The sequence below is a fragment of the Zootoca vivipara genome, chromosome Z1 (genome assembly GCF_965207765.1).
Source record: "Zootoca vivipara chromosome Z1, rZooViv2.hap1.1, whole genome shotgun sequence".
NCBI lineage: Eukaryota > Metazoa > Chordata > Lepidosauria > Squamata > Lacertidae > Zootoca > Zootoca vivipara.
In genome coordinates, this window is record NC_142583.1 from 72007243 (window position 1) to 72032145 (window position 24903).

At 40.6% G+C, this 24903-nt stretch overlaps 1 protein-coding gene and 1 long non-coding RNA gene across 3 annotated transcripts in view; one reads left to right on the forward strand and one right to left on the reverse strand.

Annotated features, from left to right (window-relative positions):
• The window catches only part of LOC148687419 (uncharacterized), a 110154-nt gene that overhangs the window by 64311 nt on the left and 20940 nt on the right, over positions 1-24903 (reverse strand). The window lies entirely within an intron of this gene.
• LOC148687421 (uncharacterized) lies at positions 5942-24141 on the forward strand. Its single transcript, XR_015947826.1, has 3 exons — positions 5942-6017; positions 6644-6719; positions 23546-24141. It is a non-coding gene; the product is annotated as an uncharacterized LOC148687421 (long non-coding RNA).

Here is a 24903-nt window from a genome sequence, read left to right on the forward strand (position 1 = left end):
GATAAGATAATGTCATGTTCCTTTTGATACATAGCTTATTTCTTACAACTCAGCATGGTTACAGCTAAAGCTACTCTGGTGTCATAAGAGTGTCATAGTCTCCCTATATAAAAATATCAAAGTTACACCTATAGTTCATTAAATGCAATGTTAAGCTTGCCTCCTATTCCCTACATTTTCTTTATTAATTAAATCTCAGGCGATCTCTGATCATTCTGAGGACAATGAGTGAGGTGAATACCTCAGAATATTTTATTACCAGGAAAGGATTTGTGGTTGGAGAAAGCAATGTTTTGGGGATGTATACATTGTTGATCCCTTTACCTCTTTTGTAAAACAAGGCAGTATTGGAACCCATTAATCCACATGGGTCTCTTACAGTATAAGCAACTTGTGTGATTTCTGCATCAGTCCCAGTTCATACTGCTGTTGGAAGGCACAAAGATGGTGCCAGAGCCCGTAAACAGATTTGTTCCCTCTCAGATGGTAGCCTGCTGACTTTGTCTCTTGATGGGAGGTGCTGAGGAAACACAACCACTACCATCATCAAAGCCCTGCCCTGCCCTGCCATGCCGGTTAGGCTTCTAGTCTGACAGATTGCTGCCAATTGGGTTTTATAGAGAAGGAGTGACGGAAGTCAAGGTCATCAATTTCGGGATGTGAATAGATGATAGGAGAGGATATATTTGTTAGATATTATCCTTCCTCCCTCACATTTTGAGTTCAGAAGAGTGTCATCCCTTAAAAGGGAAGCTTAAATACCGTGGGTTCGTTTTACTCTTTTAGTTTAAGTAATCCAGGATGCTTTAAGGCAGACTGGATTCTCCTGGTGTTTCCCCCTTTTCTCCCTCTTAAAAGAACAACCACACCAACAGTCTTGTAAAATGTAAAACACACACACACACACACACACACACACACACACACACACACACACACATTTACTCTCTCTGAATACTTGTTGAAGAACAACAGATACAGCAGCTTTGTTCAGGCAGAGAAGATAATATATATAGCTATGCCCTCTGCCGGTCAGGGCCCAGAAGGAGTGCCTTTCACAGAGTTCTCTCTAGCAAACTTACAAGAAAACTCTGCAAGCTTCAGCTCCTATCATGTGCCTATCACGTGCCCAGCCAGGAGGACTCCCCTGCTCAGCACCTGAAGGCCCCAGTCCTGCCACTCACCACCTGGCCTGGGCGGGGCCTGGTGGGCTCTATAAAGGACTGCTGCTGCCGCCGCTGCTGGGCAGAGAGGACTCCGTTTTGTTTTTTGTTTAAATTCCTGTTATTTTTTACCTATGTCATTTTAAACTGTATTAAGGCTGTATTCTTAGTTTTAGATTTTGATTTATGTGGAAATGGTTTTCCATTTGGTTGTGTATTTTTTGATGTGGTTTATGTATTGTTTGTGACTTTTGTAATTGTGCTAATGCGGTATTGTTTTAATATTCAATTGGGAGCCGCCAATTCATATAATTATTGTTTCCCCCCTCAAATGACACATAACAAATTGCCCCTTTCCACTGTTTTGATTCTGAAATTAACACAAGTTATGTAAATAGTCTTCCAAGTTGAATAAGTTAAGAAACTTGAACTAAATTGCAGACAGTGAGTTTAATAACATAGCATTTGGTAGAAGCTGAACTGCAGCAGAACAGAAATAGTACTGGCTACAGGTAGGTAGCCGTGTTGGTCTGGGTCGAAGTAAAATAAAAAAATTCCTTCAGTAGCACCTTAAAGACCAACTAAGTTTTTATTTTGGTATGAGCTTTCGTGTGCATGCACACTTCTTCAGATATGAGCTTTCGTGTGCATGCACACTTCTTCAGAAATAGTACTGATTGTGAAGGACACAGGAAAGGATGGAGATTGCTGCCTTCTTACAGCCCTACTCATGGGCTAGGCCTGGGGGGTCTTATGGAAGTAACAACAACAGTAAGGTGCTCACCTCTCCCCATCACCCCTCTTCCTTGCCCAACAGTGACAAGCCCGCCTTGCTCACTGGATACTCTGCTTACTTGCCCCGCTTCCTGTCTGTATCTGCCGCTTCCCTCATCCTGGAGCATGTGAAGTCACCAGTGTGGTGACAAACGAGTACAAATACAGTATAGAATTAAATATGAATATATAAATAAATCAGCTTATTTATTGAGTACACTTCATGTCATTTCAGCCTAGAGGGGAGACTCTTGCCAGATCAGAGTCGCTCCCTCTGAGTGGGCACATGCCAAGGAAGGCCATCATAAGTTGTCACTGGCTTAGACAACTTTGAAGAGGACGTAGAATTGGGTCTATCAATGGCTACTTGTTTTGCTTTATGATCAGAGTGGTGGGGTGGAAGAAAACAACAGTGGAAGGCTATTGCCTTTACACTCCTCCAATAGGCTTCCCAGAGGCATCCAATGGGCTACCATGGGAACCAAAATACTAGACTGAGGGCTGAGCCCTTAGCAAGATCCAGTCAGGCTCTTTCTATTTTCTTATGTCTCACTAAATACCCGAATGAAAATTAATTGACCAGCTCAGTCGATAGAGCATGGAACTCTTAATCTCAGGGCCATGGGTTCAAGCCCCAGCATGGGCTATAACAGGGGTCACTAAACTAAGGCCTGGGGACCGGATGCGACCCAATCACCTTCTAAATCTGGCCCATGGATGGCCCAGGAATCAGCATGTTTTCACATGAGTAGAATGTATCCTTTTATTTAAAATGCATCTCTGGGTTCAGGGCTGGCTCTAGGTAGACCTCCGGTGGGTCGGTACGCTAGGGCACCGGGCCAGTAGGCTGGGCGCCGCGCGGCGAAACCACGCGGAAACCATGCTGCACCCTGCGAGGGCGGGGGCGCCGGAGTGATCTCCGCCCCTCAGCACCAGGGTGCGCGACCTGCTCGAGACTGCCCTGTCTGGGTTATTTGTGGGGCATAGGAATTCATTCATATTTTTCTCCAAACTATAGCCCGGCCCACCATAAGGTCTAAGGAACAGTAGACCGGCCCCCTGCTGAAAAAGTTTGCTGACCCCTGGGCTATAAGATTCCTGCATTGCAGGGGGTTGGACATGATCTGATTCGTTGACCCTTTTAAAAAGTGGTTGTTTTTTGGGAGGAGGGTGTTATTGGGTCGTTGTTTTTATTTTGATTATATATATATTGTGGTTTTATATTTTGATTTTGTTCTGTGAACTGCCCCAAGACCTCTGGGTATATAGCAGTACAGTGGACGCTATATAACGTGATCTGTGCGGGAGGCACGTTCGCAACCCGCAGCGTTAGCAACCCGCAGTGCCGCGTATGCGCACGCGCGGGTTGCGATTCGGCGCTTCTGCGCATGTCAAAGTGTGATTTAGTGCTTCTGCACATGCGCGAGGGCTGAAACCTGGAAGTAACCCATTCGGGTACTTCCGGGTTCGGCGCGGGACGCAACCTGAAAAGATGCAACCTGAAGCATCTGCAACTCGAGGTATGACTGTATATAAATCAAAGAAATAAATAAAAGCCATAGCTGCCACGTTTCGGATTTGAAAATAAGGGATCAGCACCCTCACCTGTCCAAGGGACAGTCTACGATTCTCAGGGACAGTCCACGCTGCGGTAACGCCCCCCCCCCCCGGCTACAAATTATTTTACACCAGGCTACACACCATCATCTTTCCCCACCTTCAGAATGGACACCACCCCCATCCATCTCCCCATCCCACCCTCCTCTTCCCCCCTTTTCTTCCCAATGTCTCAATAACCTAAACTGATTTGTTAAAAAGTTAGAGGTGAAAAATATGAGAGAGACATTGTACACACCTCTGTAAATCAAGAACATTATTGTATTTTAATATCCTTCTGGAAGTCGCCCAGAGTGGCTGGGGAAACCCAGCCAGATGGGTAGGGTACAAATAATAAATTATTATTATTATTGTTGTTATTATTACTACCGTATATACCTGGGAGCACATACGCTCAAACTATCAGGATTCAAATGTTAAGACATATGAAGTCTATGGTCCATCCAACAACCTTGCATTAAAGTGGTAGCTAAATATAACAGATTCAGCCCCTGATTCAGCTTTGACCATTTCTATTCGTTTTGTTTATTGTCAGATACCCTAAACAAAGAAATTTTCAGCTCTTCTCAGAAGATATTACAAAACGTTTTTGGATGTTTCCAAACTACTACTGCTCTTTTTCTACTAAATACTCAGCATTCAATTCCAACACACGGCATCGATTAACTGCAAATCATTAAAGCTTCCCAATGTCTGCAGCAGGGGTAGGCAACCTAAGGCCTGTGGGCCAGATGCAGCCCAATCGCCTTCTCAATCCGGCCCACAGATGCTCCAGGAATCAGCGTGTTTTTACATGAGTAGAATGTGTCCTTTTATTTAAAATGAACCTCTGGGTTATTTGTGGGGGATAGAAATGTGTTCATATATTTTTTTCAAAATATAATCCGGCCCACCACATGTTCTGAGGGACGGTGGACTGGCCCACAGCTGAAAAAGGTTGCTGACCCCTGGTCTGGAGCCCCACAAGTCCCTCTCTCACCACAAGGAAAAGGAAGATTCCACTCTGCTTTTTCTCCCAAGGCCAAACTGAAACAGATGAAATTCTGCCCCCCAAGGAGGTCAAATGGGAATTTTGCTACAGGTTTTAATAGAGCCAGGACTTCCCTTCCAGCCAACAAAATAGCTCAAGGCTTCTGGTTCCCAGTTTTCTATTTTAAAGTCTTTGGGCTGTACACAAAGGACATTTCCAACAACGCTGCTTTTGGGGAAATAACTGTGATTTAAAAGCTTATCGATCACGGTTTGGAAAGTAGCAGTTTATGCATATCAATAAGCTTATCACTCTTCTCTATAGCACCTGTAGCCAAAACGTTGTGTTCCCCCCCCCCATGATTAAAAACAATACAATACGAACTTGAGAGAGATAAAACACCTGCTTTATTATTATTATTATTATTATTATTATTATTATTATTATTTAGCAACAGAATTTTGCCAGTGCAGAGGCTTAAAAGGGATGGCTGTCTAAACGGTAGGCAAAAGCAACCACACCTAACACACCCTAAGAACATGATGGCACATACAAAAGGGTGGATGTGCAAATCACCCCAACACACACACACACACCCTCCAGATTCCTCCTTTTTTGCACACAATATACAGCACTGCACAGGGAGGAAAGAGAGATGCAAGATAAGCACTGCTATCTACTTTCAGAATTAAAATCTGGCAGTGATCTACCCCTTTTTTTGGGGGGAAGAGAGCCCCGTTTTTAGGAGTTCGGGTCAAAGCTGTTTAGCTTTTTAAGAGAGAGGGAGTGCCCCATTTTAAGCCCTGTTTTATTGGGGTTCAGGGAGGAAAGTTAGTTCCATTTTGGGGGTGTTCTGGGAAAATTTAAGGGGGAAAGGATTAGTCGCTCACCCAAAGATCGCTGTGAAAGCAATCGGCCTCACAGCAAAAACTCCGTCTTCCGTTCCAGAGATCAGGATAAAATGCAGGGAGGGGAGAGGGGTCGGGGCCAGGTGCTCTTGCCTCTTAGGCAAAAGCAAAGAAAAGGAGACCACGATAGACTGGAACGCTGTTGGACGTCCCTGCAGTAGATGCAGAAAAGGAGGAGGCTGCTTTTGGGGGGTGAGGGGAGAGAGGGAGGTCAAGGCTTGTTCGCTCGCTAGCTCGGTCGGGGAAGATGGTGCCTTTGCAAGCGGCTGCTTCTGGGGAAGAGGGAGGGGAGGGGAAGGTTCAGGGAGAGGAGCTGCTTCCTTTAAAATCCGGGAGATTTAAGGGATATTTTACGATCCGGGCGCTATTTAACGTGATCTGTGCGGGAGGCACGTTCGCAACCTGCAGTGCCGTGTATGCGCATGCGCGGGTTGCGATTCGGCGCTTTTGCGCATGTCAAAGTGTGATTTAGTGCTTCTGCACATGTGCGAGGGCTGAAACCTGGAAGTAACCCATTTGGGTACTTCCGGGTTCGGCGCGGGACGCAACCTGAAAAGATGCAACCTGAAGCATCTGCAACCCGAGGTATGACTGTATATAAATCAAAGAAATAAATAAAAGCCATAGCTGCCAAGTTTTGGATTTGAAAATAAGGGATCAGCATAAACATAAAACATTAAAAGTTAAAATACTAAAATAGATTGAATTTCATATCCACTTTATTGGATATTCCCTGGATCTAGTATTATGAGGATAAAAACCTCTCATTCCCAACCCCAATTACTTGCCCTTTCCCCCTAAAAACTTAAAATGCCCCAGATTTTGTAACATTTCCTCATAGGGGAATTGCTCCAACCCCTGGATCATATTGGTTACCCCCCCCCCAAATGTGGAGAATTGGCTCATAAGGTCACACATGTGATTCTTTGCCATGGCAATAGGTATGCTGTCCAGAGACCCAACCTTCAACAAAGTAGCCTGTCAGTTTTGTTCAGTGTACATGCTATCAATTACAGGGGTCCAGGGTGGGGGGAGGACAGGGTGTCCTCTGCTGGGCTACCTGATAAACTGCAACCATGATACTCACAGGCACATGTTCCACTAAGTCAACCATCCATCCTATTATTTAACGTAAACTGCTTAGCTGCTTGTTTGTTTATAGGAACAAGGGAAGTTGCCTTACACTAAGTCCATTGGTCAATCTTGTTTAGTATTGTCTACACTGACTGGCAGCAGCTTTCTGACTCTACCTGGACATGCCTGCAACTGAACCTGGGGCCATGCAAGGTAGGTGATCTATACTGAGCTACAGCCCAGAAAGCATAAACCAGGACCCAGAGGAGCAATTACAGTAAAAAAGGACAATAATAGTTTGCTATAATTTGGCAAGCTTTGGCTACCTAAACTAGCTCAAGAAAGCGGCTTGCAAAAGGCACCTTCTGTTTATTCTCGTTCCCTTTGCCATTGAGGTGAACAACTGAAATACACAGGCTCTTCCTTTGAAACCGAAGAATGTCAGGGATTTGCAAATGGAATCCCTGCCCCCAGGCAAATCTATTTGGGCTGCGAATCTGATTTGAGCTCACAGCTCTTTCTTTTATGTGACTGTTGTCGAACTGATGGGGATTCTGACTGCCCCAAGGAGAGCTCAAACGAACAACAATGGGCACAGGAGGCGCTACTAAAAAGATATATCAAAAAACAAAACTTTTGGGGCCATTTATGTAATAATTCTCACAACTTGCCAGACAGAAGTGAACTAAAGAGTGTCACAAGAGGAAGAGGGGGTTGGGAATAAATGGTGAAGTCTAAAGCCTGGGGGGGGGGAGAGAGAGAGAGAGAGAGAGAGAGAGAGAGAGGTGGCAAACTCTGGGGAGAATCCAGCGGGTGGAGGGTTGAAGATGGAAGGAAGAGCTTGCACCGGTCCGTAGCTGCCAAGTACCCCGTATTCCCTGGGAAACCCCCGTTTTTCCTTACCATTTCCCGGCGGTCTCCCGTTTGAGCTCCTCTCCCGTAAATCTCCCTTAAATCCGCTCCTGCCGGCAGCCATTTTTCTGGTGCTGGTTTGCCCATCTATGGGCACCAGAAAATGGCCGCCGCTGACACTGGAAATACCTTCTACGCATGCCCGGTGACCATCTTAGGGGTAGCCACATGGTGGCGGCCACCCCTAAGATGGCCGCCGGACAACTTCTGGTGCAACTTCCGGTGCCGCTGCTGCTGCTAATCCCAAATTTTTCTGTGGGAGACTTGGCAGGTATGCACCGGTCCTATCAATCCCTCACCTTAATGGGGCAATAGCAAGGAACACCCCCCTTTTTTACTCTCCGGGTCGTAAAGAGCCCCATCCTATCTTGAATTTTAGATGACTTCAGGGCAAACCTGTCTGGCGCGTACATGCCCAGAATTTTGTACTATTGTGAGGGAGGGGGTTTACTAGTGTAGCCTCTTAAACGGGGGGAAAGGGATCCAGACACATGCGCACAGCCGGCCAGCCACTGGGGAAGGTTGTGTGTGTGTGTGTGTGAGAGAGAGAGAGAGAGAGAGAGAGAGAGATTTGGGATATTTGGGAAATGGTTATCAGTGTTGGTTTGAAGACAGTCCTGTTTATTGGAAAAACTTGGGGTTAACTGGGTACTGAGAGTGCTAAAAATAAACCACACACCCCAGTTTTCCAGTGGCCTATCAAAAGTATCTTCACGCAGAGTTGACAGAAAAACAAAACACGCAACAGAAATTGACTCTGCTAAATCATAGATTACCTAACCACTACCTCGTACAATGTCTATGGCGAGATGAATTTCCCAGTCCATGGTCTAGTAAAATCCATGCCAAACTTTTGTTTTACGGAATCTCCCTGTCAGATTCCTTAAATTTAGATCTTGCTTCAGCCAAAAGACTCATTAAACAAAGACTGGACGATGCTGAGTTACAATACAATATGACGGGCGGAGGGGTTTGTTCGCCGCTGAATATTGGTATTACTCCAACTTATCAGGTTCCATCATATCTATCCTCTCTTTCTGTTGCATCACATAGATTTGCTTTCACCAAAGCGAGGTTTAATGTTTTCCCTCAAATGTTTTGAGGCATAGATTTACTAAAGGCCAAGCCTCCGCCTTATGTGTTTGCGACAATAAGTCAACAAAATCCCTCCGGCATATAATGTTCAATTGCCCTTTGTATAGTGCGGCTTGGACGAATATACCGATTCCAATAATCCAGCAATTTGATGACAAACCAGCAGAGTCATACCATGCACTTACCCTACAAGATAATGACCCCCATAGAACTCTGCAGGCAGCAAGGTTCTTAATCTCAGTCCTCTCTCATAAGAGACGGACTGGAATGCTGTATGTTTATTGATAGTTCTTCATATTATTTTATTCTATTTTCTTTCGCGGTGTGTGTGTGTGTGTGTGTGTGTGTGTGTGTGTGTGTGTGCAGATATCTGTGTGCACCCAAATGGCTGTGGTGTAAATTTTTACAGATGTTTTATGTTTATGTTTTTCTGATATATGGTTTGTGTTTTATGTTTCGATGTATTTTTGATTATGTGGGCTTATAGCCGCAATAAATCTGAATCTGACTCGGTTAAAGTATGTCTCCAAGAGTTAAAAGGTTTTTCCCAACCTAGCATGAAACCGCTGACTAGCAGTATACCGTATAAAGTACACAGAAGAAAACAAAAGGTTGGCTTTCTTTAACAGAAAGAATAATAAAACAAACTGACTCGGAACGCTCTGTTTGCCAAAAACCTTTTCTACAGAGATTTTAAACTAAATATAAACACTCTCTACCAGTAACTTCACACACCAATATTTCAATTTTTTCAAACCTCCCACCATATTCCCACACAAAATGCTTTCCAACAGAGCCTTATATACATGGAGTAAAGCCCACGCCTTTGAGCAATTAAACAGAAATCACCGGCACCTGTTTTCTTAAACAGATAGCATTGACATTAGACCGGCTCAAAAGCAACTTGATTATTCAAGAAACCCAACACCCCCTCCTGGTCTATTGTCGAAACACTTGGCATTCACACCTTGCACATACTTTCCCAGATTTAGATGCTTACACAAATCACTATGTTTCTGAAAAGTTAGAGCTTGGTTAGACCGTCAGCTACGTTATTTTCTGTAGGACAGTACTTTAACTGTATCAAGCCTACCTTGAATTGTTGGCACACATTTTGAAAACTTATATCCATGTGTTTTGTTCTGGATTTTAATTGACATGGCCAAAGATATACTGTACAATATTACTATTACCTTGTATATTACACAGAATGGAAGATGGCAGCATCCCCAAGGAAATGCACTATGGACTCCCCTCTCCTGTCTCTGCCAATTAGATTTGGGACAACTAGATTACTGGACTCTGTGAGCAAACAAAAAACTTCACTTATTGGGAAAATATTTGTTTTGCCATTGTGTGCAGCTCATCAGGCCCTGAAGATTTGAATTCATTCAAAGTAGCTAGTAGTTCCCTTGCCACTTTGTTTCCTTTCCTGGGCCCCAGCTCCCTCCTTCCATTGTTCATTCAATTCTCTCCTGACTAGGCACTGTTTTCCTTTCGTGTGAAGACAGAGGCAGAGGAGGTTGCATTCTACAATGGTGTGGCAGGAGAGCATGGAAAGTGTGGCAGGAAGATTCAAGGACAATAAAAAAAAACATTTCAGCATTTGAGTGTAGTATAGTAAGTATTGTATCATATTACCTCCTCCAGTGTATTCTATCCAATTTCATGCATATATCTGGTGACTCTATGGTCTCTGAGTTCTAGTCTGATTTTTTTAAACTCAGGTCTGCTGAAGGACAAGATCTTACAGAGAAAAAAGCAGGAAAGCTTGGTGATAGACGGCAAGTCCATCGCCATTTTTAAAGAAATGCCGAAGAGATTCCAACTCAAAAGACAGAAGTATAGAAGACTGACGGAGGCCCTGACGAAAAAGGGAATTTGGTTTGTGTGGGAATTCCTGGAGGGTCTCACCTTCACATTTAAAGATAGAAGAAAGACAGTAAAATCTGTTGAGGAAGCTGATAGATTTCTGGAGAGATCTGGGAAAGAGCTGGTGGGGGAGGAAGAAGATACAGGCTAGACAGGTGGTGAGAAAGCCTGTTAAGTGAGACGAAGGGAAGATAGATAACCTTAAAGAACAGTGCTGTGTGTTTGCTCAGGTGGTGGTGAATATTTAGATATAATAATAGGAGGTGCTTGTATTATTTTGATAAGATAATAAAATTTGATTCTTTAAGAGTGGTTAGGAAGAGTGGTGCAAATACTTACCAACCAACAGAAAAAAAGGGGGGGGAATATATAAGAATAATAATAACAATAATAATGGAACTAAATATTATATCTTGGAATATTAACGGGCTAAATTGTAAAAGGAAACGAAACAGGGTAGAACATATATTGAAAAAAGAAAAATGGGAGATAATTTGCTTGCAGGAGACCCATGTTGCAAAAAAAATGAAAGGGTACTGATAAATAATCGATTGGGGAATGAATATACATCTGCGGACAAAAAAAAGAAAAGGGGAGTTGTAACATACGTGAAAAGGAATCTGAAATCGGAGAAAGTGTTTCAAGATGATGAGGGAAGGGTGGTTGGGGTAAGAGTTTACACACCTAGGGGAAAATTATTGTAGTAAATCTATACGCACCAAACGGATGTAAGACAAAAAATTTCATGAAAATTGGGAGGATGAGATTGTTTTAACAGGGGATTTTAACGGAGTGGCATCGCCGATTATGGATAGAACAGATGGTATAAGAAAGGGAGGAGGGAAATTACCTAAGACATTTTTCCAAATAATAGATAATTATGAATTAAAATATATATGGAGGATCAGAAATCCAACAGAAAGAAAATATAGGTACTTCTCTGATGCAAAGATGTCAGCTTCGAGAATTGACATCTTATGGGTATCATCAGGAATAGCAGCATTAGTAAAAAAATGTGAGATTTTGACCAAATCGGTGACGGACCACAACCCAATTATGGTAAGGATAAATGAAAATGTCAAAAATGTTAGGAGATGGAGAATGGATGACAGGATGTTAGAAAATGACCAGTTTGTAAGCAAATTGGAGAATTGATTAAGGAGTTCTTCCAAATTAACGTATCACAGGAGGTTGATCTAATGGCGGTATGGGATGCCAGCAAGGCCTTTGTAAGAGGGCTATATATGCAACAAAAAAGTAGATATAAGAGAGAAAGAGCAGAAAAGGTGGAGAAATTGAAAAAGGAGATTGAATTAAAAGAGATAGAATTGGTGAAAAAACCCAAAGATGGAGCTTTAAGAATGCAGATAAAAATATTGCAAAATAATTTAAAACAATTCATGGACGAAGAAGTAGAAAATAGGATTAAGTGGGCGAAACAGAGGACATTTGAATTAGGAAACAGGCCAGGGAAGCTATTAGCTTGGCAATTGAGGAAAAAGCAAAGCGAACAATTAATTATGACGATAAAAGAAGGAGACAAGAGATGGACGAAGATGGAGGAAATACAAGAATGTTTTGTTAGATATTATAAGAAACTATACAAAGGGGAGAATATTGATAAAAATAAGATAAATGAATATATTAAGAAATTTAAGGGTACGCCCATTGGACAGGAGGAGATGGAAATGTTAAACAAACCAATATCAAGCCAAGAGATAGAAGATGTTATAAGCAAACTTAAATTGGGGGAGTCACCAGGTACAGATGGCCTATCTGGGAAACACTATAGAGTGTTTAAAAATGAATTGATAGAAGTGTATAAAAATTAGTAAATACGGTTTTGGAAAGAGGGGTAGTACCTCAGACATGGCAGAATACGTATATTGATAGTTTTATGAGGTTATATCCAGGTCTTCAGTCCCTCTTCTGCCCCAACTGGGCTAACAGGACGACTGGAGCTTTAATAAACAATGGATCTGCGGCAGAGGTTTTTAATCCTCTTTATTATTTCAAGCTATTTACAGAATATATACATAGGCTGTTACAAACAGCTCTCACTACAAACACACAGCATAACAGAGAGTCAGAGTACTTACAACAGCTACATAGCAATATAGCAATACCATGCCTTACTAAATTAGCTGAGTCAGGAAGGCAATTTAGTGAAGGAACAGTTCCCGCCCACTTCTCTCTCTGGAGACTTTCTGATTCTCACATTGGGAGGGGTGAAAATGCTAACATATATAACCCTAATCCCCAAAGATAAAAGCAAGGCAGAAGAAATTGGAAATTATAGGCCAATCTCATTATTAAATATTGATTATAAATTGTTTGCGGGAATATTGGCTAATGGAGTTAAGGGGGTTCTGAATAGGGCGATAGGTCAGGAACAACAGGGTTTTTTACCTCAAAGGAAGATGTCTAAAAATATAAGAATTCTATTAGATCTACTTGAATATGCAGATTGGAATCCCAGTAAGAAAATTGCATTTATTTTCCTCGACGCCGAAAAGGCTTTCGATAATTTAGCCTGGGAGTTTATGATAGAGGCATTAAGAAGGGCTTCCGGTCGTTCGCGCGGCCATGTCGGTCGAGGTTTTGCTCGCGGAGTGAAACCTGGCGCGTCAAGGACTGGGCACATCGCTCCGGCGCAGCGGGTGCCCTTAGAAATCCCAAAAGGGGCTTTTTGGGAACGTGGTGGTTCGGCAGCGTATTTTGCGGGCTCCCCCCTCCCCGGGAAGGGCTTAATTTTAAGCCTCCGAGAGCGAGGGGGTCGGAGCTGCAGCGCAAACGGACCTAGCGCTTTCCTTGACAGCGCGAAGCCGCAAGACTGACTGGCAACAGCGGACGATTCTTCCTTCGAAAGGAATTTACTAAATAAACCGTGAGTACTAAAGTGGAGCTAATTAGTCTAATTGGGACAGTTAAATTTGGCCACGGATAAGGGGTTAAAAAGAAGGAAGCCAGCCCCTATCTACTGATTGAAGCGGCAGCAGCAGAAGTTACCGAAGCCGCGAAGACTAATTAGAAGTAAAGATCGTACCTGGAAGAGCTGTCAAACCTCCCCTAAAGATGTGGGGGGGGGAAGACTATTTAAGAGCATTTGAGAACATTGGAAGTAATTAAAACAATAAAGAGCTTTGAAGCACAGTCATTTGTTTGAACGGAGGACCTGTCAGACCTGTCAGACAATAGAGGCTTTGTTAGTATAACAAAGTCTCAAAAGAGTTGCAAAAGAGTTGCAAAATCTGTCTCTGCATAACCATCTGGAAGGTTTGAAACTGTCTCACTCAGAAATTAAAGACTTGTCACATTATTTGAGTTAAGTTGTTGGAAGAAGATTGCAATAGATTTTAATAGAGTTTTGGCTATACCTCTTTAAGGTAAAGAAAGGGGGGGGAAGTACCTCCGCCTGTGAGAAGGGAAACTGGTTCCTAGCGCCTACTCGGCTGTTTGGGTTGTTGTTGTTTAGTCGTTTAGTCGTGTCCGACTCTTCGTGACCCCATGGACCATAGCACGCCAGGCACTCCTGTCTTGCACTGCCTCCCGCAGTTTGGTCAAACTCATGTTCGTAGCTTCGAGAACACTGTCCAACCATCTTGTCCTCTGTCGTCCCCTTCTCCTAGTGCCCTCAATCTTTCCCAACATCAGGGTCTTTTCCAAGGATTCTTCTCTTCTCATGAGGTGGCCAAAGTATTGGAGCCTCAGCTTCACGATCTGTCCTTCCAGGGAGCACTCAGGGCTGATTTCCTTAAGAATGGATAGGTTTGATCTTCTAGCAGTCCATGGGACTCTCAAGAGTCTCCTCCAGCACCATAATTCAAAAGCATCAATTCTTCGACGATCAGCCTTCTTTATGGTCCAGCTCTCACTTCCATACATCACTACTGGGAAAACCATAGCTTTAACTATACGGACCTTTGTCGGCAAAGTGATGTCTCTGCTTTTTAAGATGCTGTCTAGGTTTGTCATTGCTTTTCTCCCAAGAAGCAGGCGTCTTTTAATTTCGTGACTGCTGTCACTATCTGCAGTGATCAAGGAGCCCAAGAAAGTAAAATCTCTCACTGCCTCCATTTCTTCCCCTTCTATTTGCCAGGAGGTGATGGGACCAGTGGCCATGATCTTGGTTTTTTTGATGTTGAGCTTCAGACCATATTTTGCGCTCTCCTCTTTCACCCTCATTAAAAGGTTCTTTAATTCCTCCTCGCTTTCTGCCATCAAGGTTGTGTCATCTGCATATCTGAGGTTGTTGATATTTCTTCCGGCAATCTTAATTCCGGCTTGGGATTCATCTAGTCCAGCCTTTCGCATGATGAATTCTGCATATAAGTTAAATAAGCAGGGAGACAATATACAACCTTGTCGTACTCCTTTCCCAATTTTGAACCAATCAGTTGTTCCATATCCAGTTCTAACTGTAGCTTCTTGTCCCACATAGAGATTTCTCAGGAGACAGATGAGGTGATCAGGCACTCCCATTTCTTTAAGAGCTTGCCATAGTTTGCTGTGGTCGACACAGTCAAAGGCGTTTGCATAGTCAATGAAGCAGAAGTAGACGTTTTTCTGGAACTCTCTAGCTTTCTCCATAATCCAGCGCATGTTTGCTATTTGGTCTCTGGTTCCTCTGCCCTTTCGAAATCCAGCTTGCACTTCTGGGAGTTCTCGGTCCACATACTGCCTAAGCCTGCCTTGTAGAATTTTAAGCATAACCTTGCTAGCGTGTGAAATGAGCGCAATTGTGCGGTAGTTGGAGCATTCTTTGGCACTCCCCTTCTTTGGAATTGGGATGTAGACTGATCTTCTCCAATCCTCTGGCCATTGCTGAGTTTTCCAAACTTGCTGGCATATTGGGTGTAGCACCTTATGTAGTTCCTAGCGCCTACTCGGCTGTTTGGGTTAAGAGGGTGTTTTGTGACCTTGAAAGCCTGCCTGTGAAAAGTGAGTGTGTTCTCCAACACACCAGCTGTTGTTGGGGTTACAGAAATATTTTGAACTTTAAAAAACAAACCGGCTGGGAAAATGAAAGTAATTTCCAGCACGCTGGCTGCTGTGTGGATTACAAAATACTTTTAATTCAGGAAAGTCTGTTTGTGGAAAGAGAGGGTGTTTTCCAGCACATCAGCTGCTGTGCGGATTACAAATACATTGAACTCTAAGGTTGGTGGAAAATGAAAGTGATTTCCAGCACGTTGGCTGCTGTGTGGATTACAAAATATCTTTAACTGTGGAAAATCTCCTGGTCCAGCACTTTAGCTGCTGAGTGGATTACAAAATCTAGTAATTGGCAAAGAAGAGAATTTGGTGCATTAGAGGCTGAAGGGATTATAAACCTTTTGGAGTACAATTAATTCTGGGATTAAGGGTGCAACAGCTGCTGTGTGGCTTATAATTTTTACCAGCTTCACAGTTAGTTGTTGAATTAAGAGCACATTAGCTGCTGTGTGGATTACAATTTATCTGAACTGGATGGTATGATTTTAGGCACATCAGCTGCCTTGTGGATTACAAATTATTTGGCAATTATAAAGGTTAAATTTATAACAAAGAAATGTCGGGCACAGAGAAAAAAATGCAACTGAGGAGGGAATCTCGAGATCAAGCTTTCCAAGAACAGATTCTGGAATTTATGAAAGAAAACAAGCAGAGCTTGCAAAGCTTAACTACAGAGGTGAAAGCCACCACAAAGTGCCTCCAGGAATTCAAAGAGGAATTTGGAGTGTTGAAAAAAGATCTCCAGGAGGTGAAAACACAGGTCTCTGGATTACAGACAAGAGTATCAGATATTGAAACAACAAAATTAACAGATCTAGAAAAATTGCAGGAAGAGACACAAATAAAGCTGGCCTTTTTGGAATTAAGAGATAAGGAGAACCAATTAAGAATCAGGAATTTGCCGGAGTTGGAGAAGGGAAAAGGAAATTTAAGAGACTTAATTGCACAAGAATTTGCTGGTTGGTGGGGTCTGGATCAAGAGGAGATAAAAGCCACTATTTTGAGGGCCTACAGAGTAGGCCCAAAAAATAAAAAAGACTCTAATTTTCTGAATGACTGTATAGTGTCTTTCAAACAAAGGAGCAAAGAGATAAGATATTAAGTCACCACTACCAAATTTTTTTTGAAGTTCTACAACATTCAATAATTTTATTTAAAGAAACGCCTAAATTCTTTTTGGCCAAGAGAAATAAATATACAGATCTGACAATGATTTTGACAAGGAAAAATATTTTTTCAAGTGGAAATTTCCAGAGGGCCTGGCATTTAAATATAAACAAAAGGAGTATAAGATCAGATCGGTGGAGGATAAAAGAAGATTCCTGGAAAGCCACGCGGAGGATTTTAAGACACCAATCGGAGGAAGCCAAGATTTGGGAGCAGGGGCAGGACCAGGAGCTTTCGATTTAGATCTGTTTGCAGGAGCAGGACCGGGAACAGGTGCAGGGCCAGGGGAAGGCGAGCCAACTACAGAGTAAGATAAGATGGCGCTAAGAGTGCTTTCGTGGAACGTGAATGGACTAAATTCATGCTTTAAGAGAAGGAAGATATATCATGTGGTTAAAAAACAGAATTTGGATATTATTTGTCTACAAGAGACTCATGTAATCAGGACTCATAGAAAAATTCTACAAAACAAATCATTGGGTCAAGAATTTATATCTTCCGACAAAGTTAAGAAAAGAGGAATAGTCATCTACGTAAAGGAAAAATATAACCCTAAACTGTTGTTCAAGGATGAAGCAGGGAGATATATTGCAGTGGAAATATCTATGCAAGGCGAAAAGTGTTTGATACTGGGAATATATGCACCAAATGAAGCTAAATCAGAATTTTTTAAAAATATACATACTGCGTTGTTGGACTATTTGGATTATAAGATTATAATGATGGGAGATTTTAATGGAGCGGTATCAACTATGATGGATAGAACTCAAAGACAAAAGCTATCTAATGATGGAAGGCTTCCAAAGACATTTTTTGATTTAGTGGAGAATCTTGATTTAGTAGATGTATGGAGGCTGAGAAATCCGTTGGAAAAAGAGTTCACTTTCTTTTCGGACTCGCAAAAGTCAGGAAGTAGACTGGACTACATTTGGATTACAAAGGACTTGTGTCCAAAAGTGACAAAAAGCGAGATATGCCCCAGAACTTATTCAGACCACAACGCAGTATTAATGGAGTTAAAACAACATCTGCAGGGTTCGTTTAGATGGAGAATGAATGATTCTCTACTGAGAAATGAGCAGATAAACAATAAGGCCCAGAAGACATTGAAGGACTATTTTGAATTAAATTTAAACAAAGGATCGAATATCAGAGTGGTTTGGGATGCTAGCAAAGCAGTAATGAGAGGATTTTTGATCCAGCAGAATGCAATTTGGAAAAAGGCGAGAAATGAGAAGAAGGAAAATATTTTGGACAAGTTGAAAGAAAAAGAAAAAAAGTTGAGAGACAATCCGAAAAGTCAGGAAGTCCAAAAAGAGATAAAAGCCTTGCAAGTACAGTATTCCCAAATAATAAATGAAGAAATCGAATGGAAAATTAGAAGAATGAAGCAAAGATCATTTGAATCGGCTAATAAATGTGGGAAACTGTTGGCCTGGCAATTGAAGAAAAGGCAAAAGGAGAATACAATTATAAAGATTATGGATGAAGGAAAATCTATTGAGAACCCTGCAGAGATAAGGAAATGCTTCACAAAATATTATAAACAGCTATATAAAAGGGAAAAAGAAGATATAGATGGTATAGAGAAGTTTATAAAGGAAAATGGACTACAGAAAATTCCAAACGAACCTACTGAATGGGTTGATTACAAGACAAGAGGTTGAAATAGCAATCCAAGAGTTGAAAATGACAAGGCCCCAGGACCTGATGGACTGACCTCCAAGTACTATAAAACATTTAAAAACTGGTTGATACAACCATTAATGGAGGTAGCAAATGAGATTTTAGGGGGGGGCAAGGCACCAGAGGCTTGGAAAGATGCTTTTATCTCTCTGATACCAAAACCAGATGTGGATAAGACTCAGGTTAAGAATTATAGGCCAATCTCGTTATTAAATGTGGATTATAAGATATACGCTAGCATTTTGGCATCGAGACTGAAAAGGGTGTTGAAGGATTTGATACATAAGGACCAGACAGGATTTCTGCCTGGAAGGCATATGAAGGACAATGTAAGGATTATAATAGACATTTTGGAGAGACTGGAAACGAAAATAAACACCAAAGCAATGTTAATTTTTGTGGATGCCGAAAAAGCTTTTGACAATATTTCTTGGACTTTTATGAAACGAAACTTTGCAAAAATGGAGGTTGGTCAGAACTTTGTTAATGGGATTAATGGTATCTATTCTGAGCAAAGAGCGAAAATCATTGTAAATAATGTGGTTTCAGAAGAGATAAGAATTGAGAAAGGAACAAGACAAGGGTGCCCACTCTCCCCCCTGCTATTTATTTCTGTCTTGGAGGTCTTATTGAATATGATAAGGAGTGATGAAGGTGTTAAAGGAATCACAGTAGGTACAAAACAATATAAGTTAAAAGCCTTTGCAGATGACTTAGTACTAACTCTGCAGAACCCTGAACACAGTGCTGTAAGAGTATTGCAGATAATTCAAGAGTTTGGTAAAGTGGCAGGTTTTAAGTTAAATAAAGGGAAAACTAAAGTATTAGAAAAGAATTTGACGATGCAAGAGAGACAAAGAGTAGAGGATTGCACAGGACTGAAATGTGTGAAAAAGGTGAAATACCTGGGAGTAAATATGACTGCAAAAAATCTGAATCTTTATAAGGATAATTATGAGAAGTTATGGAATGAAATCAAAAGAGATTTGGAAATATGGTCAAGGTTGAAACTGTCCTTAATGGGCAGAATAGCAACTGTTAAAATGAATGTATTGCCAAGAATGTTGTTTTTATTTCAGGCCCTTCCAATAGTGGATAAGATGAAATGTTTTCAAGAGTGGCAAAAGACATTGTCTAAATTTGTCTGGCAAGGGAAGAAACCCAGGATTAAATATAAACTTTTGACTGATGTAAAAGAAAGAGGAGGATTCTCTTTGTCAGACTTAAAGATTTATTTTGAAGCTGCAGCTTTTTGTTGGCTGAAGGAATTGTTTTTGTTAGACAATGACAATTTGTTAGACTTGGAAGGCCATGATAATGCATTTGGGTGGCATGCGTATTTATGGTATGACAAAGTTGCATAAAGGTTTTAAAAACCATATAATTAGGAAATCATTGTTCAATGTATGGATTAGATATAAAGATTTGTTGGAAAGAAAAACTCCTAGGTGGATTTCGCCGCTTGAGTCAAAGAAACCTAAAAGGACAAATATGGACGAGAATAGGCTGAAATACAAAGACATTTTGATGGAGGTGGAAAACCAATTTAAGTTAAGGCCATATGAACAATTGAAAGATAGGTTAAGTGACTGGTTTCAGTATGTGCAGATAAATGAAGCATTCAAGTTAGATAAAAAAATAGGATTCCAATCAGAAAAATCGAAATTAGAAATAGAGTTATTAGAGACAGATAGCAAGAATTTGTCCAGAATGTATAATTTGTTGTTAGAATGGCATTTGAAAGATGAGCAAACAAAATCGGTTATGATTGAATGGGCCAAGGATTTGGGTCATAATGTAATGATGTCGGATTGGGAAAAATTGTGGAAGGGTATGAAGTTTACGGCATGTACAGTGGTACCTCGGTTTATGAACACAATTGGTTCCGGAAGTCTGTTCATAAACTGAAGCGTTCATAAACTGAAGCGAACTTTCCCATTGAAAGTAATGGAAAGTGGATTAATCCGTTCCAGACGGTCCGCGGAGTAACCGTTCATAAACTGAAGCGAACTATTCCATTGAAAGTAATGGAAAGTGGATTAATCCGTTCCAGACAGGTCCGAGAAGTACTTAAACTGAAGCGTTCATAAACTGAAACATGGGTGTAATTGGTTCCGGAAGTCTGTTCATAAACTGAAGCGTTCATAAACTGAAGCGAACTTTCCCATTAAAAGTAATGGAAAGTGAATTAATCCGTTCCAGATGGGTCCGCGGCGTTCATAAACCGAAAATTCATAAACCGAGGTGTTCATAAACCGAGGTTCCACTGTACTGTGTTGAAGGAGAATTTAATGAAAATGATGTACAGATGGTATTTGACGCCGGTTAAGTTAGCGAAAATGTACCACAAAAGTGACAACAAATGTTGGAAATGTAAAGAGGATGTTGGCTCATTCTACCATATGTGGTGGACATGCCCTAAGGTAAAAGGCTTCTGGGAAATGATTTATAATGAAATGAAAAAGATTTATAAAAATACATTTTTGAAGAAACCGGAAGCCTTTTTACTTGGAATAGTGGGGGAAGAAATTCCCAAAAACGATGTCACTTTGTTTATGTATGCCACCACAGCTGCGAGGATTTTAATTGCAAAATATTGGAAAAAAGAGGAATTGCCCTCGTTACAGGAATGGCAAATGAAAATGCTGGACTTTATGGAACTGGCAGAATTGACAGGAAGACTTCGGGATCAAACAAGTGATAAAGTTGAAAAAGAATGGAGGAGGTTTAAAATATATGTAGGGAAAGTTTTTGAAAATTAAGAAGTTAAGGCAATAGGGAGAAATGGGGAGTTTAAAATGTAGGAAAATTTGGTATATGGTAGAAAGATGAATATAAGAAGAATTAAAGGGATTATATGATGAAAGTAAAAAAGATGAAACTGCTACAGATGTATCTAAAAAGGAAAATCAGATAGTGGGGAATTGGGGAAGCCAAAAGACAATGAGGATAAAAATTGATTGAAGATGATATGTTTCTGTTTTGTTTTGTCTGTATTGATGTATTTTTGTATTTCTGTATTCTTGTATTTTTGTGTTTTTTTTGAAAATTTGTGTTTTATAAAATGATCAATAATATATATATATATATATATATATATATATATATATATATATGATAGAGGCATTAAAAAGATTAGGGATAACTGGGCAGCTCATGAAGGGAATCAAGGCTATATATGATAAACAAAAAGCAAGGTTAATTATTAATGGGAACATCACGAAGGAATTTGGAATATCAAAGGGAACCCGGCAGGGCTGCCCGTTATCCCCACTGTTATTCATCTGGTCATTGGAATTTTTGATAAAGGGTATCCAAAATGATAAAGAATTTAAAGGTATTGCGGTAGGGAAGAATAGCTTTAAAATAAGGGCCTTTGCGGACATTCTCATAATAATGACTGAAGATCCAACGGAAACACTAAACAACCTGAATGAAAAATTAGCAACATATGGAGAAGTAGCGGGATTAAAGGTAAATAATGGAAAGACTAAATTAATGGTGAAGAATATGCGTAAGGAAGAATTAGAGAAACTAAAATTAATTGTGGATTGGGAAGTGGTCAAAAAGATCAAATATCTAGGAATCATCATAACAAACAATAATGCGGACCTATTTGAAAATAATTATGCTAAAACATGGAAAACTATAAAAGATGATTTGGATAAATGGAAAGGATTGAATCTGACCTTTGCGGGGAGAATAGCCGCAATAAAAATGATGGTGCTTCCAAAAATGATTTTTTTGTTCCAAATGATACCCATAAAAATTAAAAAAGAAACATTCGAGGCATGGAGGAAGGATTTGAATAATTTTATTTGGCAAGGTAAAAGAGCGAGGGTACAATACAGAATATTAACAGACATCAAGGAAAGAGGAGGGTGGGGAGCTCCCAACCTAAAACTATATTATGCCGCATCATGCATTTGTTGGATGAAAGAGTGGTTCCTGTTGGACGATCCGGAACTGCTAAGATTGGAAGGATTCAGGAACATCAGAGGTTGGCACGCATACCTGTTAAGATAAAAAAAGGGGGAGTACATATCATTTTCAAATCATGTTTTTTAAAAATCACTAATCAATATCTGGGAGGAATTTAAAAATCTATTGGAACCTAGGGTGCCATGGTGGACCTCACCGCTAGAAATAACAGCAATGGGCAACAAACCCAAAGGAGGGAAATGGCTTACATATAAAGAATTGGTAATTAGAATTAATGAGGAATATGTTTTAAAATCGTATGATCAAATCAAAGAATACTGTCAAAGTTGGTTACATTATCTCCAGCTGCAAAGTATTTTTAAGAAGCACAGAACAATAGGATTCATAGACAATAGATCAAAATTGCAAGAGTTATTAATCGACAACCCTATAAAACCATTGGCCAAAATTTACAAATATTTATTAGAATGGGAATTGAAAGACGAACAAGTTAAACATGTGATGATAAAATGGGCGCAGGATCTTGGCAGGGTGATATATAGCAACCAATGGGAAAAATTATGGGAAGAAAGCATAAATTTTACAGCATGCATGGGAATTAGAGAAAACATGTGGAAAATGGTCTTTAGATGGTACCTCACACCAGGAAAATTAGCAAAAATATATAAAAATAATCAGGATAAGTGTTGGAAGTGTAGGGAGAAAACGGGAGACTACTTACATTGTTGGTGGAGCTGCGGAAAGGTATATAAATTCTGGTCCGACGTGTATGACGAGATGAAAAAGATGCTAAGATATACGTTTGAGAAAAAACCCGAAATTATGTTATTAAGCCTACTCCCAGACAACTTACCGATGGACAGGAGGAACATCTTATTATATGCGTGTGCGGCAGGTAGAACCTTGATAGCCCAAAATTGGAAAAAGGAAACAATTCCATCTATAGAGGAATGGCGTATTAGATTGATAGAATATATACACCTAGCTAAGCTAACAGCAATAATTAGGGGGACTCCGAAGCAGAAGATTAGGGAAGAGTGGAAATATGTTGAAGATTATTTTTACAAACAGGGAATTAATTCAAAATGGGTGATATGCTTAGAGTAAAATGCACAAGCTGATTACAAGTACAAAAAGTTGTTATATGATATTTGGGTTAGAACTTAAAGGATTAGGAAAAGCCTAGTAAAGTTGTACACAATAGAGAACCAAATGTAAATGTTTGGAAGTTATTTTTAATTTTTTTAATTTTTAGCTAGTATTTTTCTTACCTAATTTTTCTTTTCTTTTTTTCTTTTTTCCCTTTCCCCCCCTCTTTTCCTCCTTTACCTTTCACATATAATTTGTTTTGTTATGCGATTGATGTTCAGTTAGAATTGATTACGTTATAGTTATACTTATGTTATGTTATGGTTTGTTTTGTTATATTATTGGTTTGTTATGTTGTGTTATTGTTTTGTTATGTTATTCCCAAGTTGTGTTATGTTATGTTATGATAGAAAAGCATTTCTACGCTAAAAGCTTCAGGAAAGAGAGGGCTGTGATCCCGTTAGATAAACCTTGATCTAATATCACAGGAGTCCTTTCCAGACCTTGTAACCTATCAATAATCAAAAGGACAAACTAGAAACCAGATATCTGTTCTAACATTGGTAGGTAGATACATAGAGTTAATCTACTGAAACACACATGAGCTATTACTGAATTCTTCCACACTTTATTTCAGTGCTCAACTAAGCCTTTGCAGGTGTAAAACAATGGCTCTTTTCCAGCCTCGGAATAGCAGGATTGACAAGGTGGCATAGAGGACAGATTTCCAGTTATTTCATCCACTTTGCCATAGGCTTCCTTTTGCAGATGCACCGTGCTAAGTTATTGCAAAGCACATTATTCCAACACTTATAATGATCCAGACAGTTCCTTTTGATGATGACACATCTCCGCTCATCTGGATATCTTGGATAGGAATTTTCCCAGTACCTGAAAAGGAGAGGAGAAAGTATTCAGTCTGAATACTTACTTTATTGTGTACCTCTTAGAATGAAATGCTTGCGTATCCTCCACACACTTATTCATTATTTTTGCAGTAACCCAGCAAGTCATTTAGAGGAGAATTCTCTTTCGGTCTGGAGGACTCCCCTGCCTCTCGCCTTACCCTGTAGTCAGAGCTTACACACTTTCTTGCACTACCACCAACACCAGATGAGTCTCATTTTATTCCCTGTACCGGGAAGGTTTTCATGATTGCTTTTTAATGTTTTGGTATATGCTGTGAGCTGCCCAGAGTGGTTGGAGGAAACCAGCAGATGGGTGGGGTATTATTATTATTATTAGTGTGCACAACTTACAGAGAGGGCAATCTTAATACGCTCCTTTTGCAAGAGGACGGCCCTAATCAGCTCCACCAAGCCATTTGATGGTAGCATTTTCCAGTCTTTGTCTTTTGTTCTTTCAGAGAACAAAGCACGACAAGGCAGAGAGGGAACAGGGGTTGTGGGAGGGGTGTCTACCATTGGCAAGTGCCACAGCTCAGTAGCAGAGCATCTGATTTGAAAGCAGAAAGTCATTTTATGACTTACTAAATATGTGCACTATGTTTGTGCTAGGGAAGTTGGGAGGAACCATTGAAAGTGGGATACTTTGGAATTCACTGGAAAGGGGACATTTTTAAGGGTTTACAGCTGACATTTCCACACTTTTCTTTGCTGCATCCTTTTGATATCTTAAA